We start from the raw sequence: 18,545 nt of genomic DNA, 5'->3' as shown, positions 1-18,545 counted from the left end.
ACTGGACTTGACTATTCGTCAACACCAGTCTGACACCCCTGGAGCTGATGACAGGGTCAGACCTGCCCAAACCACAAGGCTGGGAAATCTGGGGTGCTGTTAGGAAGGCAGAGACTAGCCACCAGAGAGGACACTACCAGTGTGTGCGTTCTGACATGTAGCCCTCAGTCACTTTGCTTCTCTGGGCCTCAATTGTCCCATTAAATTAGGGGCTTGTCTGAATCCATGAGTGACATCCTTCCTAAGGGCAGCCTTTATGATTATTTATTTATTTATTATCTTTTTTGGTCCGTACCCAGGGCATACAGAGGTGTTCAGGCTAGGGGTCGAATCAGAGCTGTAGCCGCCGGCCTACGCCAGAGCCACAGCAACGCCAGATCCAAGCCACATCTGCGACCTACACCGCAGCTCAAGGCAACACCAGATCCTTAACCCACTGAGTGAGACCAGGGATGGAACCCGCGTTCTCATGGTTACTAGTCGGGTTCGTTACTGCTGAGCCATGATGGGAACTCCGATTTTATTTTTATTAATTAGTTTTTGTAGGGAATAAACAGACCTTTTCTGGCCAGTGCTGTAAAGCCAAGAAAACAAATAGCTCTGTTGAGAGTAAACACTAAGTCAGGGCAGTCAGCCTTAGGAACTTTCTTCTTCCCCATGGGTTGTAGATTTTGATGGAGAAAAATGAGCAGCAGGGGATATGAGGGAGGACCCCGCGAACTTGGCGTCTCCAGCCTGCTCCGCCTTAGTAAAGCGTATTTCGTCTGTGGCAAACGTAAAACATGGTTGTTCATTCACAGCAGATCCGGGAAGGTCTGGGCACGGCTTCTTTTTCTTACCATAACCATCGGAGGCTCTGCTGGGATGCTGGTCTCAACAAAGGAGCCGAGAGAGGTTTAATTTGGACTCAGAGGGAGCTGGTGTTGGCAGAAGCTGGAGAGTGACTCTAAATGGCAGTGGAATCAGATCCCTGTGGAGAGTTGCGGGTTTCTCAAGAATGAAACCACAGACCTCAGCTTTCTGCTTCATCCACTTCTTACGGAGCCTTTGGCTAGTCTGGACAGGAGGTTCCAGTCGTGGCACCAGGAGAGCTTTCAAGGAAGCATCTGGGGGTGGTTCCTGAGGGAATGAGCTCCTCGGCCTTGGTCCCAGAATCTATTTGGGAGGGGCGCGGACGTGGACAAAGATGACATGAGTCCTGGAGATGGCAGTGAGGTATGGGCGCCTGTCCCCCTCCCCTCCCGTGTACAGGGCTGTGTGCAGGCTCTGAGGACCTATGGGCCACGGGGCTGCCTGAGTGGGAAGGTTTACCCTCCTGTCCAGGATGTATGGGGAAAAAGTTAATCTGATTAGTCGTACAGTCAGCCCATTTTTTTGGTAGCTGGCTAATTTTTGAACATATTTATAGATTTGGCAAAGGTTGATCTGGGCCTTGAACTAATTCTCTGCCATATAGCTTTTGGAAATTCATTCTGATGTGGTGGTCAGTGGTGTTCTAATCTGGCAGAACAAGTACCACCCAACTTTGTGTGTGAACTGCAAGAGAAGCAGTTCAAAGATGGTTTCTAGTCAAACGTCTGTGCCTTGGAGGCATTAGCTTGAAGTGAAGCCATCAGATCTTTATCCCTGTGGCTGTAGGTCCTTTGTTGGGTGCGGGAAGGGGACAATGGGGAGAGGAGAAAGACTAGATCGTTCTAGTTGCCTAATGGGCAACTTCGTAGCTGTTTGTTCCTTCCAAGGGTCCATCCGGATGGGAGTGAGGGACCAACTTGGAGATCCAGGCCTCGTCTCTGGAGTTATCCACTGGCACGTCCCCCCTGCAAATCTTTGTGTTTTAGATTCAGACAGGAGCACAGTGCTGCTGTGTGACCACGGCCCTCGGTCTTCTGGTATTTGGTAGCGATGGCTGTCATTCATTGAATGATGTCCATTTCTGTGTGAGCATCAGGAGCCCCGCGTGTGAAAGTAGAACGCGTGCCTGTGTTTAATGGTCCCTTTGAAAAGTCCTGTGCAAAAACCAAATCAGAGAAACCCCGAAACCTCTGAGGAGGAAGCCCGAGAGGTAGGCTGCAAGCAGCAAGTTATATTCTGTGATCTTGGAAATTCGATCTTGGATGGGATACAGAGATAGGAGAGTGTGGTGGTTAAGAGCATGGACCCTGCAGGCCAAGGAGACTGGGGTCTTCACTTTCCATTTCACCTCTTAGCACCAACTGTTTGACCGCTGGCACATGACTTTTCTTTTTTTTGTCTTTTTGCCATTTCTTGGGCCGCTTCTGTGGCATGTGGAGGTTCCCAGGCTAGGGCTTGAATCGGAGATGCAGCTGCTGGCCTACACCACAGCCACAGCAACATCAGATCTGAGCCGCGTCTGCAACCGAAACCACCGCTCACGGCAACGCCAGATCCTTAACCCACTGAGCCAGGCCAGGGATTGAACCCGGAACCTCATGGTTCCTAGTCAGATTCTTTAACCACTGAGCCACGACGGGAACTCCATGAACTTCTTTAAGCCTCGGTGTCCTCATCTGTAAAAGAGGCTGACAGCACCTACTTGGGAAGGATAATGGAAGGATAAAATAAATAATGCAGGTAAAGCTCTTGGCTGAGTGCCTGGCATATGGGAAGCGCTGGAAAGCTTTGCTGCTGTGTATGCTGTGTAGTTCTCGGGGTTGCGGTAATTGGCTGCCCGGCGTTCATGGTTTTGGCTTTGCTGTCCGGGGGCCTTGAATGTGCTCAGGCCGAAGTGACCTTACCCTTGGTTCTCCTCGGGGCAATTAGAAGTAAGGTGGGGTTCCGACGGTCTCCAGACAAGCTGGGTTTCCCACCAATGAAAGGAGAGGCGAATTCTGTCTTATCAGACATGATGCTAGGGAAGGGCCCCACGTGGCTGGGTTTCAAAGCTGTATGTTGTCCCCACCCTTCCACAGAGAGGTGACAGAAATCTAGTTAGTGCAGAGTTACCGAGAAGCTAAGACTTCCCTGGGAGGCCGTTTTAGATGTCTCCATTTCTTCGGTTAGAACTGGGTTTTTACCTGTTGTATGGTTACAACAACAACAACAACAACAAATCTCAACCACTCTTGCACAGAGGATGGAAAGAATGGCTTCTTACTAGATACAGAAGCAGGGATCAAAAACAGGCAAAGCACGTGAAGACCAACCAGGCTGCTTGTCAGTAGGTGGCAAAGTACTTTGCTATAAATATTGCAGGACGACTCTTTCTCTACGTAAAAGAAAAAAAAAAAAAAAAAAAGCTCTGCATTTCAGACAACAGAAATGGCTGGACAAGTCTTTAGTTCATGTGCAAGAAACTGAAAACGACGTGAAAGATTTTCCTTAAATGGAGACAGCGCTTGGCCCTGTCTCAGGCTGAAGTTAAAGCCAGGGTCTGAATTTGCCTCCCATGCGTTACTTCTCACATGTCATGCGGGTTTCCTGGGCCTAGGACCCGGTGATCATTCATTTTTTTCCTGTAATCTCGAGGTGTGTACAGGGCACAGCTCAGCCTCAGACCTTTCTGCTTTCAGTTTTGGTTAGTCAGAACCTCCATCTGGCGGTATTGGAGTATGAGTGTTTTCTGTGGCTTTTCTGCGGCTCCTTTTCAAAGTATTCAAAGCAGTTTAAAAATACATAATGTTCGGCGATCTGACCAAGAACTAATGTAAGTACTTATTTGGGGACTCTCTAAAAAAAAATCTATTAGATAGATTTGAAACTCTTTAACTCTTACAACGTCTTGGAAATAGATACTAAGATGAAAAAAAACACAACACAAAACGGTTCGAAAAACATAGGACTAGTTCTCCACAGTCATCCTGCTTTTAGTGGTGACAGTAATTGCAAATAGCACAGTTTGTGAAAACAGAAGAGCTGAAATTCTTTATTTAATATTAAACAGGAAACTGAAAGCAGTCTGCAGCAATGTGGTGGGTTTCCAGCAAACCTGCTGCTGGGTTTATCTGTGCTGAAAAGCCTAAATGAGACGTTTCCCCTTTTATTCTGTTAAGATGGTGAGTGTTCATGAAAATCTCAACCCAAACACAGCCACTGGAAGCAGGGTCTGTCTTCTAAGGTTTTCAAGCAACCCGTTTCCACTAGAACCTAAGGAAATTTGGAAGAGAATTGCAAACCTCTCCAAGGGTGGAAAATGCACTTTTGTTTCGCCTTTGTGCAGGGCTGTCACTCACCCAACATGTGCATATGAATATTCTTTCCGAAGACCTGGGCTTCATTTTAAGGTCAGCCTTCAATTTTGAGAGAATATAATTTGCTGCTATTTTTAGAGCATCATGATTGCTCGTAATAACTAATGGAAAAAACTCAACAGAGAAATAAATGTGTAACAGCTGTGTCTGCTTAAACTTGATTAAAGGCAGTAAAAAAAAGTAAACAGAAGAATGAATGTGACAATAGACGGAGGGAGAGGCCAGTATCCCGCATTGTGAAAAGTTTTACAGACATAACTCCCTCTCCTTTGGAGGCCGGCAGTGTCTGTGTTGAAAGTTTACTTTACTGTTTGTCTTGAGTGGGATCCGTGTTGTAGTGAATAATTTATAGGCAGCATGAATGAGCTCATTAGTCACCTTTTCAGACTTTAAATGAGTTTTGTGGTTGTCATTACTCGAGCCTTCTGTTCAGCCGCCGAGCAAAATGACAGTTTGGCAGTTGGCTGCCTTGTTGTGGGGCGGCCTGCTTCCCCCCTTCAGGTCTGCGTCGCTTCGGGGTCTCATTGAAACCTTCCCCTTCTATCCCTGGGCCAGCCCAGGGACTCTCACGTTTCAGATGCCTTTTGCACCCCAAGTTTAAATGAGTTTTTTGGGGCATTAAAAAAAAAGTCCTTCTGTTGCTTCTGCCAGACAGAGGGAAGGGGATGGAGTGAGCTTCCCCCCACCCCCCAGCAGCTGCTGTGCATTAGTCCTTTTGTGCTTGGTTTGATACTCAAGTTCTTCAATAGCGGTAAAGCTGAGGAGTCCCTGTTGAGTGGCCCAGCCAGGCTTTCACATGGTGGCGGGCGTTTCAGGCAAGGGGATGTCACTGGAGTTTGGAAGGAGAAGGCTGTGCTGGAGTAGATTTTCACTGTCACAGTCCCGAACACCCATGGGGTGTGGGGGTGTGTGGATGAAGAAAAGTATTCCAGCCAATCTGCCTGGCCGGAGTCCCGAGGCCAAAGGGAACCACGTTTTTCCTCCAGAGAGGTCAAGATGGTGTTTCCGGAGCCCAGCCAACTGGAGGGTCCACGTCATTGGGAAGGGCCATTGCTTCTTCCCCATCTCCACGTCTTCCCAGCCCAGATCATTAAGAGACAGCAAATGGTTGCAGCTGCCTCCTCACCGAGCCCTTGGAGGCTTGCCTGGGAGGCTGGTATGTGGGGAAGATGAGCCTGGCCATGCCGGTAGCAGGTGGGATTTCTTTGGAACGGATGTCACGTCCCTTTGAACCTGGCCCGGGCAGCCTCCTGAGAGCGCTGACGTCCACTCTCTGGGACTGGTTTCCATCCGGAAGTCCAGGACTCTGTGGCATGTCCACCTTGGCCCTCGGGTAGCCTCTGCTGGCACTCCCGGTGCATGGATGCTTGCCCGGGGAGTCTCAGCCAACTGCCTGGACCACCCCGTGCTGAGGTCTCTCTGACATTAGCGATGAGCAACAGGCACTCATGGCTGCTGTCACCAACGTGGGCAGTACCCCCTTCCAGGATCCATATTGTTAGACAGCTGGCCCAGCACCGTGTGAGGCGTGGAGGAGAGATGCTTGATATTCCTCTCCAGAAGAAATGCCAACTTAAAAAGGACGCCTGGTTGTTTAGGGGCCAAATCTTTGGAGCCAGTCAGAGTCCCATGTCTTTGAGTACAGAGATGTGAGGTGCCGTTAGGGGCACCCACAGAAAGACAGCCATCCATCTGGCCACTTCCTGCCCAGCCCCCACCCCTTAAGAGGTGGAACCACTCACATGCACTCATGGCTTCTGGTTTATGGGCGCATTTTGCTTGCCTCTGAATCACAGGATTAAAGGCACAAGCGATGCTATTTTGGGAAGGAGGAGGGGTTTCAAAACAGACCGTGCTGGTGAACTGTGCTACCCCAGTAAAAGAGAGTTCATGTTTGGCTGTCATAGTACATGGATTACGTTGCTCATCTTCACAAATGAATTTTGTACAGCAGGGAAGTGTGTTGGTAATAGTTTTATTCAATGTAATGTTTACCAGAGTTCACCAAAGTTGGAGCTTTTATTTGGTTTTGAAAAGACCATCTGAAAGAGAAGAATTGACTGTTTTCTTTCACATCTCTCTGAAAAAAGTAAAACGAGAGAAGTTATTTCTTGGCACCGTGAAGACTCTGGCAGACATAGTCCCTGAAACCCATGAGACTGTGGGACTTGGTGTACTTGCTGAAGAGAGGAAAAGAGTAAATGCTCTTGAAAACTTCAGAGGAGGAAAAAGTTGATGATGCTACTTTTCTTTCCCAAATCTGGTTACTAGTTTGAGAGAAGGATAAAAAAAGAGCATTTTTTTTTTTTTCTGTTAAAGTGATTGATGTTTTTGGTTACCACTAATTCCACATGCTATAAGCAGAAGTATAAGACAGGGTCTTTGCCTCTCAAGGCATTTACAGTTTGTTTGACACTCAGTAGCTAGCTGATTTATTTTTTTATTACAAGGGTATATCATACCATATTGATTATGACATGGAAGCTGAACTTTATTTTTTTGCAAGTAGTCCCTTTTCAGTTTTTTCTTTTTATTTGTATGCTTTTTCTTTTTTGCTTTTTAGAGCTGCATCCACGGCATATAGAGATTCCCAGGCTAGGGGTTCTAATCGGAGCTACAGCTGCCAGCCTATGCCACAGCCACATCAGATCCAAGCCTCATCTGCAGCCTACACCACAGCTCATGGCAACGCCAGATCCTGAACCCACTGAGCGAGGCCAGGGGTCCAACCCACGACCCTCATGGTTCCTAGTCAGATTTGTTTCCGCTGAGCCATGATAGGAACTCCTATTGGTATGCTTTCTTTTTTTTTTTTTTCATTTGTTAAAGTTTTATTGACTCATAGTTGATCTACAATGTTGTGATTCATTCACCTTTTAAAGTCCCTTTTTCCTTCCACTTCCTGGTCACATTTTTTCCTCTCTTGAACCCCCACTGTCCTGGCCTTCACATTCTTGACCCCTAAGAGTTTAAGACAGAACCAAATGCTCTGGATTAATCTGAAGCTTCGTTTGGTTCCTAACTGGAACATGGCTCCAAACTCTGGAGCCAGACTGTGTGGGTTCAAATCCTAGCCCCATCACTCGCCAGCTGTGTGACCGTGGGCAGGTGGTCAAACCTCTCTGTGCCTCAGGTTCCTCATTTATAAGAGGGGCATAATAATAGTCCCTAGTCCACATGGTTAATGGGAAGCCGAAAGAGTGAATATTTGCAAAGTCTTAGCACACTCCCTGGCACTAAGTTGATGATTAAATCCAGTTGATCTTCATTATTCGTGGATTCCATATTTGCAAATACTCATGCTTGCTAAAATGTATTTGTAGTCACAAGTCAATACTTGTGGGGCTTTCATGGTCATTTGTGGACATGGGCAGAGTGGCAATACAGTTGAATAAGCCGACACACACATTCCCAGCTGAGATGGAACAAAGCCACTCTCTTTTTGTTTCAGTTCTCATACTGTAAACAAGTATCCTTTTTGCTATTTAGTGTCCCATTTTGTTGTGCTTTTGGTTGGTGAGTTTGCTGTTTGAAATGGTACCCAATCACAGGGCCAAAGTGTTGTCATGTGTTCTGAAGTGCACGAAGGCTGTGATTGCTGTGGGGAGAAAAGACAAGCTTTCTTGTGTTTCCTAAGCTTCATGGAGGCCTGAGTTAGAGTGCTGGTGGCTCCGAGTTCAATGTTAATCAATCAACAGTATACAGGAAATAAGGCATCTTTATTTATTTCTTTATCCTATGGGTGAATCTTTTTTTTCTTTTCTTTTCATGTTTTAAAGTTTTACCGAAGTACAGTTGATTTACAGTGCTGTGACAGTTTCTGCCGTGCAACAAAGTGACTCAGTTATACACATACACACACCCATTCTTTTTCGGCTTCTTTGCCCACAGAGAGGATCACAGAATTTGGGGTGGAGTTCCTTGGGTTATACAGCAGGTCCTTGTTGGCTACAGAAAGTATCCTTGAGTGGAAAGAGAGTTGATCAGTTAACATATTGAGCAGTTAATGAGAAATGTTTCCCGTGGCTTGCAGGAGCCTAAGCCTCTGTTTTCTCTGGGAGCAGGAGTTCAGTGTTTGCTCCGTCAGTGTTTGCGGAGGCTTTAAAGAACACAACCACGGTGAACAGTGGGGACTGACTGTAGACGAAGGGAATCCAGGAGCTCCGAGGGGTAGCCGCCTTTAGACCAGCTTCTAAACTACAGGAGGATCCCTGGCAGGACAGGAGAAGTAATTCTGGCCAGGCAGCATGCCTCAGCTGGGCACAGATTTTCTAAAGAATTAAAAAAAAAAAAAAAAAAAAAGATGTGGTCTCTTACAGGCATACATTGTTACAGAGGATCCATCTGGAAACTGAGAGTAAATGTGCCCCCACATTCTTAATTCAAAGAGTATTTCCCCTCATTGTGGAACTTACATAAGAGGTGGCAGAAAATGTTTGATACTCACAACCAATAAAAGGAAAGCTTTCCCTCCATCAGACAACAGACCTCATTACTTGGGGTATAATGTTTGTTATACTTAGCAATTCTTTGGTTTGCTCGGAGCGCCAGCCTTCTCAGAAAGGGATCATTTCATCCCTTCTGATTGAAAAGATCACAGAATGCCTCGATTTGGTGAAAAGCTTGGCCAACATCTCTCTTTTCCCCCAAACTCTCACTTTGTGAAATGTGTGCAAATTGCTTCGCACATGAAGTACACGAGAGGTGAAAGGGACTCAGAAAAGGGGACGCTTAATCGCAAACGAGGGAAAAATGCATAGAGAAGGGAACGGAGGGAACCTGGGGGACTGTGGCCCATATAATTTAATAACATGCCTCTAGCCTCTTATTTTGGCACTTTCCAAGTTCCCACAACTTTAAACAACGTCTCAACAAACAGGGTCCTAAAACCATTGCTGCATCTTTCAGGGCCCTCGCTCAGTACTATCTTCTGTGTGTGTGTGTGGCAGACACTGGGGTAACTGCTTGTCTACGCTGCTGACTACAACAGGCATAAATCCGAGTTTCATGGAGCTTATTATCCCATGGGGTTAGGCAGTCTGGTGGGGCAGTTTCTTGTCTTGTTATGGCATCTCCTTAGGATAAATTCCTAGAAGCTGAGAAATTGAGTCAATGGCCATGCTCACGGAAGTTCCTCAGACTGCACAGTTGTACCAAGTCACATCCATACCAATACTGGCATGAGTATTCTTTTTTTTTTTTCCGTCTTTTAGGGCCGCACCTGCGGCATATGGAGGGGCCCAGGCTCCGGGTCTGAGCTACCGCTGCTGGCCACAGCCACAGCCACAGCCACGCCAGATCCCAGCTGTGTCTGCAACCTACACCACAGCTCACGGCAATGCCGGATCCTTAACCACTGAGCGAGGCCAGGGATCGAACCTGCATCCTCATGGATGCTAGCTGGGTTCGTTAACCACTGAGCCATCATGGGAACTCTGGCATTAAGTCTGTGCCAGTCGGACAGATATCACACACAATTGGTTGAACTGGCATTTCTGTGATTTTTTTTTTTTTTTTTTTGCTGAGGTGGAGCATCTTTTCATGGGGATATTGCCATTTTTGTTTCTCTTTTTGTGAAACTGACCCATTTTTTCATTAGCGTGCTAATTTTCTCATTGAGTTCTAAGTTATAGATGTAAAATATTAACCCTTTCTTCTATGCATGACAAATACTTATTCATTTTTGTCTTTGAACTTGACTTAATTTAAGTTATTCTGCAGTCAGATACATCAATATTTTCCTTTTGGTTTCTTAAAGTAGCTCTAGGTGCAAGGGCACTGGTATATGTTTTACAAATTTTCATTCATTTATTCTTTATCACAACCCTATGTAGTGATCTTGCTTGTATCCTCTTTCTTAACACCCCCCCCCCCCCGCCCAGTCCCTGCCTTTTCCCCTTTTTTGGCCACCCTGAGGCATATGGGGTTCCTGGGCCAGAGATCAGATACAAGCCACAATTGCAACCCACTGTGCCAGGCCAAGGACTGAACCTGCGTCCCAGGGCTCCCAGGAGGCCGCCGATCTGTTGTGCCACAGCAGGAACTATTCCCCCCCACCCCCCACCCCGCTTTAAGATGAGAAAACTAGGTAGAGAGAAAGAAGTTACATACCTTGAGTAAGTTTACCCAGCTAGTAGATGATGAAGTGAGGTTTTGGACCTACTCCTAGGGTCCCATGCTGGCCACGAAGCTGCATCATCTCTGGGCTTGGTATTAGACTCTCTCTATGTGTATTCACTTGTGGTTACTTCATAGATCCTCACTGGGTCTCCTGCATCCTTGGGGGCAAGTCCCAGTTCCTTCCCAGTGCCCTCCAGACAGTACTGGGCATAGTGTAGATGGATGCTTAATAAGTACTTGCTGACTAAATGAACTAAGTCTGGATTCTGGACCATCAGCTCACACTTGTGTTTCTGCTCAAAGAGGAGTTGACAGGTTCTGTACTTTCCATTTTGCCTCCAGCAGGTGACTTGCTAAGCTTGGGTTTGGCTTGGGTACCTGAGCTAATGAACTTCCCTCCACTGATTCAGCTGTACCCTCCCTTACTCCACACAGCCCTCTTTCCCTCGTGGATTAAGCCTCCTGGCTCTAATCCCTGTTGCAGAAATTCTAGTTAGCCTTTTCCCAGGTTCCACCCTTCAGAACCTGTCTTATAAACACCAAGAAGGCACAAGAGGAAAACCCCAAGAGGGGATGCCTGGAAAGCCCAAAGGATGCAGGACCAAGCCTTGAAACGCACTGAAAGATGGAAGGTCTTCTAGCTGTGGTCCTGGGTCTCTTTTCCTTTTACACAGGAGGAAAGGAAATGAGCAACTATTTTACTCTTACAAACAGCATTCGCACATGTTATCTCAAAGAGACATAGTCAACCCACGATTAAAAAGTTATCTTTGACCTTTTTATCTTCTCACATTCAATCATTTGATAGATCATCTTGGTTCTTCCTTTGAAGCCTCTTGTGCATTCATTTTTTTTTTTTTTTTTCCCCAGTCTCACTGACTTTTCTCTAATTCAGTGGGTCCCAAAGTGTGGTCCCTGGAACAACAACAGCTGCATCCATGGGGTGGGGACTTGTTAGAGATGCAAATTCTCAGGCCCTGGCCCAAACCTACTCAATCAGAAACTCTGGGGGTGGAGGCCAGCAAGCTGAGTTCACATAAGCCCTACAGGTCATTCTGATGCACCTTCGAGTTTGAGAATCACTGCGCTGGTGGAAACCCACTTTATCATGAGAACATTATACATGTGTTGGGTGCTCATTGTAGAAAATTTGGAAAATATACACAAGTATGAAAAATGCAGGGAGAAAATTACCCCATAACTCTGCCACTCAGGGGGAAACACTATTTGAATATTTTGATCTTTTTTTTCTTACTAAAAAACACATTAAAATCATCTTTGTTTCTTTTTATACGGATGACTGCAATGCTTTCTGAATGGTTTGGTCTGCAAATGGTTTTCCATTTCCTTCAGTCCCAAAATTCATCTTGGATCCCTGAGTCCATTCTTCTTCTTTTTAAAAATTGAGATATATTTGACATATAACACTGTGTAAGTTTCAGGTGTATAGCATATCAATGTAATATGTTTATACTGAAGTATGATGGCTACTCTAGCATTAGCTAATAATTCTATTGTGCCACATAATTATCATTTCTTCTAGTGTTGAGAATAACTAAGATCTAGTCACTTAGCAAGTTACATGGTTATAATAGTTTTTTTAATAATTTCCTTTTTTTTTTTGGCTGCACCCGTGGCATATGGAATTTCCTAGGCCAGGGATTGAATCCTAGCTGCAGTGGTGACCTATGCTACGGTTGTGGTAATGCCAGATCCTTAACCCACTGCACCACAGCAGGAACTCCTATAATACAGTTTCGTTGTCTATAATCACTTACTGTGTATTAGGGCTCTAGGACTGATTTATCTACTAGATGCAAGCCATTCTTTTTTCAGCCTATAGAAATGTGATAGAGCAACCTGTGGATTCAGAAGTATTCAATGAGTTCCTCTTGTCCTCTGATTACTGCACATAAACTGCTCACCTTAGCACAGAGGGAGTTTTATGATATGGGAATCCTCTCTGATGCACTGATATATGTGCTCCATAAGGAACAAAAACTTTGTCTCTCTGGCACCTAACAATGCCAGGTACTTGGTGGGCATTCAGTATATTTGTTCAGAATGCATCTTCTAATACGGTCAAGTCTTATTTGAAAACTGTATATGTGCCCTTCATGTCTCCCATCTGGGAACACTTGTGCTGTGGTGCTTTCTCAAAATGCACATGCCCAGGACCCCTCCTAGGAGATTCGGATCTATTAGGTGTGGCTTCCTTGGGTATATCCCCAGTTGAGAAGCTCAGGTCTAGAATGCCCCTTCCCCATTTCTACTGGCCAAACATGGACTTGTGTTTATTAGATATTCTTCCAAAATCACCTCCCCTCCCTTCCCCAGTCCAGTTGTACCAGATGGTTCCACCATGCCCCCTGCCTCCGCTGTGAGGAGGGGATGGGGAGAAGGAAGAGTTACCTGAATCAGGCCGAGCCAATCAGATGATTTCCCCAAGAATCGGAAGTCTGTGGTGGAAGGCGAGGCAGTCTGAAGGTGGTGGCTGCTGGCCATCAGAAGGTCCTTTGCACTTGGTGCTGGCAGCCACGGGTGGTCACATGTGAGCAGAAGCAGCCAACCTTCAGATACACAGAGGGAAGGAGGAAAGATATTGTGTGGGCTCAAAGGGAAGGAGAGGGATGCAGAGGAAAACTGCCTAATGATGCCCCAGTTCCACGCAACCCAGCTGTGCTACCTGTGCCAGGCTGCCTCGAGTTCCCTCGTGGGTGAAAAGGCCACTCTAAACTTTCAGCTGAGGTCTGGAATCCCCCGTTTCAGACAGACTGGCAGGCACGTGTACCCCATTCTCCACATCAGGCAGGGCTGGTCCACCATTTCCTCTTCAGGTTGATGATAGCTCCTTACATCTCTTGCTGCATTGCTAACGAGAGAGAAATTAAGAAATATGACTCAGAATGGAAGAACCCAAAAGCCATAGAGGGCAAGAGAGGTGAGCTCATGAAAGGCAGGCTTATCTCACTGCACTCTGCCCTCCACTAAGGGCTCCTCCTGGCCCAAAGCTTGCCATATCTTTAAGATTTTGTTCACCTAGGATGGCTGGTTCAGACACTGGAGGCTAAGCTTGCACGAGAGCTTTAAAAATGACATAATCGTTATGCAGTAACCATGCATCTGTCCTTCTGAGCTCTGAGGAAGGACAGAGGCGCAAGTACCTGTCATCTCTACTTAGCATAGAGATTTCTAGCCACAGTGTGAGTGTGGCTGGGATGAGGTGGTTTGGGACCTGTTGATGGAAGGGGAGGACGGAAGAGGACACTTTCTTCCTCTCCACGCCAGCAAGGGGCTAGAGCAAAGGTCTCCGGCCTTGGTTCCTTGGATGAGAGATTCCCCAGCCTCGACGGGTAGGCCTGATGGAGTCATCTCTGCTGGACGGAGCCCCTGTCCTGGCTTTGTTACCAGCCCTGACTTTCAGAATCTCAAGCTCAAGACTTGAGAAATATCTAGTTTGTCTCTCTTGCCTCACACTTTCTGCTTAGTGACTTGGGGTAGGTCTGGTCAAGTGCTCAGTCATTAAAGGGGTGGGGCTGGGTGACCTCCGGCTGCCCCTGGGCCTTCACCTCTGAATCATCTCCTGGGGGGCGGGGGGGTGGGGAGGGTGGGATTGGCCTTTGCAGGTAAGTAGTTACACCTGCACTGAGTGTCCTGCGGAAAACTTGCCACCCACCATCATCTTGGAGCCTCCTTAAGGGGAATGAGTCTCAGATTGATTCGGGTTTCCTTATTTTTAGCAATTAAACATTTTCAGAAGCCCTGTGGCATTTTCTTCCCCTCTGGCTAGGTGACAAGGTACTGCAAGCTGGAGGGGTTTCTGAGAGAGCTCACTCCCGGCCCTCTCATTAGTTTTTCTGCAGTTTTCAGAGAGCCCAAAAGGGCCAGTGCTCTTGGGGGGGGGGGGGACGGTGGGCAGAATGACCTGGGCTGCCTTCTGTAGAGGAACTTATCGACTTGCTTACCTGGGGCTGGTGTGCAATCATATTTTTATTTGTGTCACCACCAGGGTGTCCTGTTGGGCTCGCTTTTCATCCTCTCCAAAAGCAGCTGCCTGGTGTGGCTGCAGCAGCGGGTGGCCCATCTTTGGAGGTGTCGCTGACTTGGGAGTGGTGGCCCTGCGAGTTGGCGGCGGGGTTCTGGAGAGCTCTAAATGTGAAGGACATGAGGCTTGTTTTCGCTGGAGGCTTAGAAGTGGGCCAGGGCGTTCGCACAACCCACTGGAGGCTCCACGGTTTGGCCTCCAGGACGGGCCTCTTGCTCTGTAATCTGTAATGGCCACCCTCCCTCGCTCGGCAGACACGCGCCTGCAGACTGACTCCACCTGGGCGGGAGGCAGCGGTGCCTTTGTGCCTTTCCTCCCTGGGCACGAGGTGGCAGCTGGAGGAGGGCTGGGGACGGCCCCGGGAGTCCCGCCAGGACGCCGTAGTTGGGGAGAAGTGGAATCTCTTCTCCCCCTCGCAAGCCTCGCCGGCATCGTAATTCTTTTTATTTTTACTTTCGAGCCATGTAAGGCGTGCGGATGGGGTAGGAGCGTTTGGGCGACACGTTGCCAGCGGCGCAGCGCCCGCCGGCCCGCGTGGCCAGGGCCCGGGAAAGGGACAGGCCGCGCACCGCCCGCCCCACCAGACCCGCCACCCACAGTCGCGGCTGCCCCGGGTCGCGGAGCCCCAGCCGGCCACCCCCGCCCCGCGGGGCCACGGGGTGCGAGTGCGCGCGGCCCAGCCCGGCCTGGGCTCCGGCTGCGCCTCGGAAGCGCCCGGATGCGAGGCGCGGGGCCGATTGTGGTGCTGGGGGCGCGGGCAGGGGCTGCCCCGGCGGGTCCGCGCCCCAGGCCGCCGGCGGCCCGGCCCACGTTTTCCCTCTCTCCGGCTCCCTCCGCCCCGTCTCTCCCCTCCCCTCCCCACGGCTCCCCTCCCTCCCCGCGCTTCCCCTCCTCCTGCCTGGTCATGTGTCGCCTTTTTTTGTTTGCAGTGGAAACAATTTCTCGCCGCTCGGCGCGCCCCGGCCCGACGCGCCGCGGCGGAGGCGAGCGGGAGGCGGGACGGGGCGGGGAGAGCGGCGGGGCCGGCGGGAGGACGCGCGGCGCGCCCGGCGGACGCCGCAGGTCCCATGCCGCGCCGCGACCCCCGCGCCCCTGCCGCCCGCGCCCGCGGCCGCCCCCCGCCGCCTGCCGCCCCGGGCTCGCCGCGCCGCGCCCGCGCGTCCTTAGCCGGGCCACCAAGCGATGCCCGCTGGGCGCCTGCGAAAGTTTGTCGGCTTCCGCTGAAGGGCAGCGGCGCCCCCGCGCCCCCGCGCCCGGCTCCGGCCAGGTGAGTTTGCTTCCCGCTCCCGCTCGTGCCCGAGCGGGTCTGAGGTGACTCGGGGCGGGGGCGCTTGCCGAGGCCGTCCTGGAGGCGACCTCGCCGCTCTCGGCAGACCAGGGACTCCGCAGTTCTTGGGTCTGTGTGTGTGTGTGTGGGGGGTGGTTGGGGTGGGGGGCCTGGCCGATCGAGGAGACCGGAGCCCCCGAACGGGAAGTTGCCCGGTCCGAAGAGTTTCCTGCCCCGACGTGCGGGCTCTTCCCCTGTGTCTTGATTTCTGAAAAAACGCCCGAAAGGAATAGAGTTGGTATTGTCCGCGGAGCACAGGATCGCCGCTGTTCCGGGATGGGGCAGGGGGTGCTGATCAAGGGGAGACCCCAAGATGAGAGACAGGCTCCTAACAAAGATCCGCCCCCCCCTTCCCAAACTGTGCAGGCTTGCACTGGCAGGGAGCGTCTCCCGAGACTCTCGAGGCCAGACTCCTCCTCACCCCGGCCCTCTTTGAAACCCTCCTTGGGCCCTGGAGAAGTTGGGGGACGGCGGGCTTTTATTGATGTGTTTTTAAGGCTCGCTGCGGTGCGGCCAATAAAAGGTTTATGACATCTGACCGGCAGTGAAGGTATGCGAGCTCCCAATTGCCCTGTATACGGGGAGAAGAGCAGTTTCCCCCGTCGCCTGGCAACGCCGCTGATTGACGGGAGACACAGCCAATCGTCGCTCCCGAAGGTCCCCTTGAAATGATTTTGACAAGTACTGTAGACTGGAGTGGAGCGCGTGCGTGCGTGCGTGCGCGCGCGCAGAGGGGGGGGTCACTCCCCCCAACCCACCCCCCTGCAAAAAGCTCGCGGCTGCCCTGCTCCGCCTGGGGAGGATTTCTCAACTTTTTTAAAGTTCACATTGAACATCTGTTCAGAGCTGGGCCAGTAATGTCTTTGTCAGTTATTTGGAGCCTTTCTGGTAGGGGGCAAGAAACCAGCTTGTTTTCTTGTTATATTTTCTCCGTTAAAAAGGAAAAAGGATGAAACACAGCAAGTCCAAAAAAAACAAGAGGAGGGTGTGTGCGAAGGGGAATGTAACCAATAGCAAACCGAAAAGTTGTAAGGAGGTCACTAGTGAATAACTATTTGCGTGTCTGGTGGAGCAACCTTATTGACAGCAGGTTAAAAATGTTTGCTTAACTGCAGACTCACATGATCCGGATTTCAACCCTCTCGCTCCCCGAAATAGGAGGAAAAAAAGATTTGGTGAAATTTGTAGTTAGAGTGTAATAATGGAAAACTCAGCTGTGGTTTCTGGGAACTGTTTTTTTTTTGTTTTGTTTTTTTTTTAATGGAACTGTAGTGATCAGCAGCTCTTGATAGATACTGTTGCTGTAAAATTTGAAATTTATAGGGATGCAGTTAACAGTCGGAAAGCATGGGGGGGGTGCACAGAAACACAAAGCAGACAGATGATCCAAGGGTGCTGAAGCCCTGTAACCCTCTTTTCTTGACAGTGCCGTTTTTCCAATAAAACCATATTGCTGGCAATGTTTGTTTAAAACAAAAGAGAACATGGAGAATAGCGTGTTAGTTCCTTTGGGAAGCTACTGACAAATAAGCAAATTAAAAAGAAAGAGAGCAGCATGTTGTCATAGCAACAGTGCAATTAAATTACTTTACTGTCAGCCATGATATAATTTTCCTGTTTGGAAGCTCAGGAGACATAAAACTTTCATCTAGAGCTAAAGTTGACTTGAGCGGCTGGGTCATTGTTCTCTCGTGTACTCGACTGTGTGGATATTACTGGTTTTCAGAAAATTTGGTTATTTGATAGGATCCGTGGAAACTGAGAGACACAAGCCTAATTTTGATTTGTTCATTAAAAAAGGGAAAAGCAGTAACGGGCTGGTCTCTGTCTTACCCCTAAATCTAAGATACTAGGTTATCCCTTAAAATGTGTTCAGTGCCGTTCGGGTTAGTTTCCTCATTTGATGGAAAATTATTTCCTGTGGCTGAATCTGATGCGTCTGGATTGCTCGGCCTCTGCGAGACTTTGGTGCCCCTGGAAGTTTTCTCCCCTTAGAGCTGGGCATCTCACAGCAGGTCCAGAGAGCTCCCCCTCTGGCTTTCTGTCTGCAGGTTCTGTCTGTCCACCTTTTGGGGGAGGGAGGGTGCTACCATCTGAGGCACCTTTGGCAGGCCGTTTAGTGTCCCACATCATGCTTTCTGGACTCATTCTAGAGCTTCCCCAGCTGAAGCGACAGTTTATTTTAGGCGTGGTGTCAGTGAACAGTTCAAGCCTTAGAATGATCACATCTTTGCTTTTGATGCGTTCATTCTTTTTTTTTCTAGATAGACTTCTTGGTCTTCTTAGGGGTGAGGTAGGGGATAAAACAGACTGGGTTTTTAAGTCAAGCACATAGTTTGAGCACGGCAGAGAGGGGGAGGCCTCTTTCCTTATCTTACTGTTCTTTCTGTCTCACATGGAGCGCGTGAGGGTTGAACGTGCTTTGTATCTGTCGGGGTCACGCTGTTTGTGGACTCGTCACCTCCCCTTTTTCTTTTCTCATCAGATTTTTGACTCCCTGTTCGAGGTCATTGATAACAGTGGGGGAGGGGTAGAATAGAATGCTTTTGCAATTTTTGCTGGCTTTGCCTTCCTTCCCTAAGCTCTCTGTTGCTCTTGACCTTCACCCATGGTAATTTCAGTTGATGGTTCATCTTCACATTCCCATTGCCTGAAGGTTCTCACCTTTTCCTTCAGGGTATAGTGTCCCAGCGAAATGAAACGTACTTCTTCCTCCAGTGTGAATCCACAGAATTCTTGGCATCGCTTGTAAGGCTTGCCAAATGTCATCGTCGCTGCAGAGTTTTGGATCATGACTTGTGGCGAGAGAAAGAAAAATAATCCCATAAAACGCTGCCAAATTGAT

The 18,545-nt window shown here is 48.9% G+C and overlaps 1 protein-coding gene across 11 annotated transcripts in view; it reads left to right on the top strand.

The window, feature by feature from the left end:
* The window catches only part of FOXN3 (forkhead box N3), a 415,529-nt gene that overhangs the window by 159,336 nt on the left and 237,648 nt on the right, over positions 1-18,545 (top strand). Inside the window, exon 1 of one of the 11 annotated variants that reach the window (XM_047796334.1) lies at positions 3,523-3,664. The exons of 7 other annotated variants lie outside the window; for them this stretch is intronic. The gene's annotated coding sequence lies outside the window, so the exon portion shown is untranslated. Of the gene's footprint in view, positions 1-3,522; positions 3,665-15,465; positions 15,641-18,545 lie in introns of those variants that run through there. 3 more of the 11 variants (XM_047796338.1, XM_047796328.1, XM_047796337.1) reach the window with 3 other exon arrangements.

Source organism: Phacochoerus africanus, chromosome 9, assembly GCF_016906955.1.
Source record: "Phacochoerus africanus isolate WHEZ1 chromosome 9, ROS_Pafr_v1, whole genome shotgun sequence".
In the NCBI taxonomy this organism is placed as follows: domain Eukaryota; kingdom Metazoa; phylum Chordata; class Mammalia; order Artiodactyla; family Suidae; genus Phacochoerus; species Phacochoerus africanus.
Note: the sequence above shows the minus strand (reverse complement) of the source record. Positions and strands in the feature narration are given on the sequence as shown.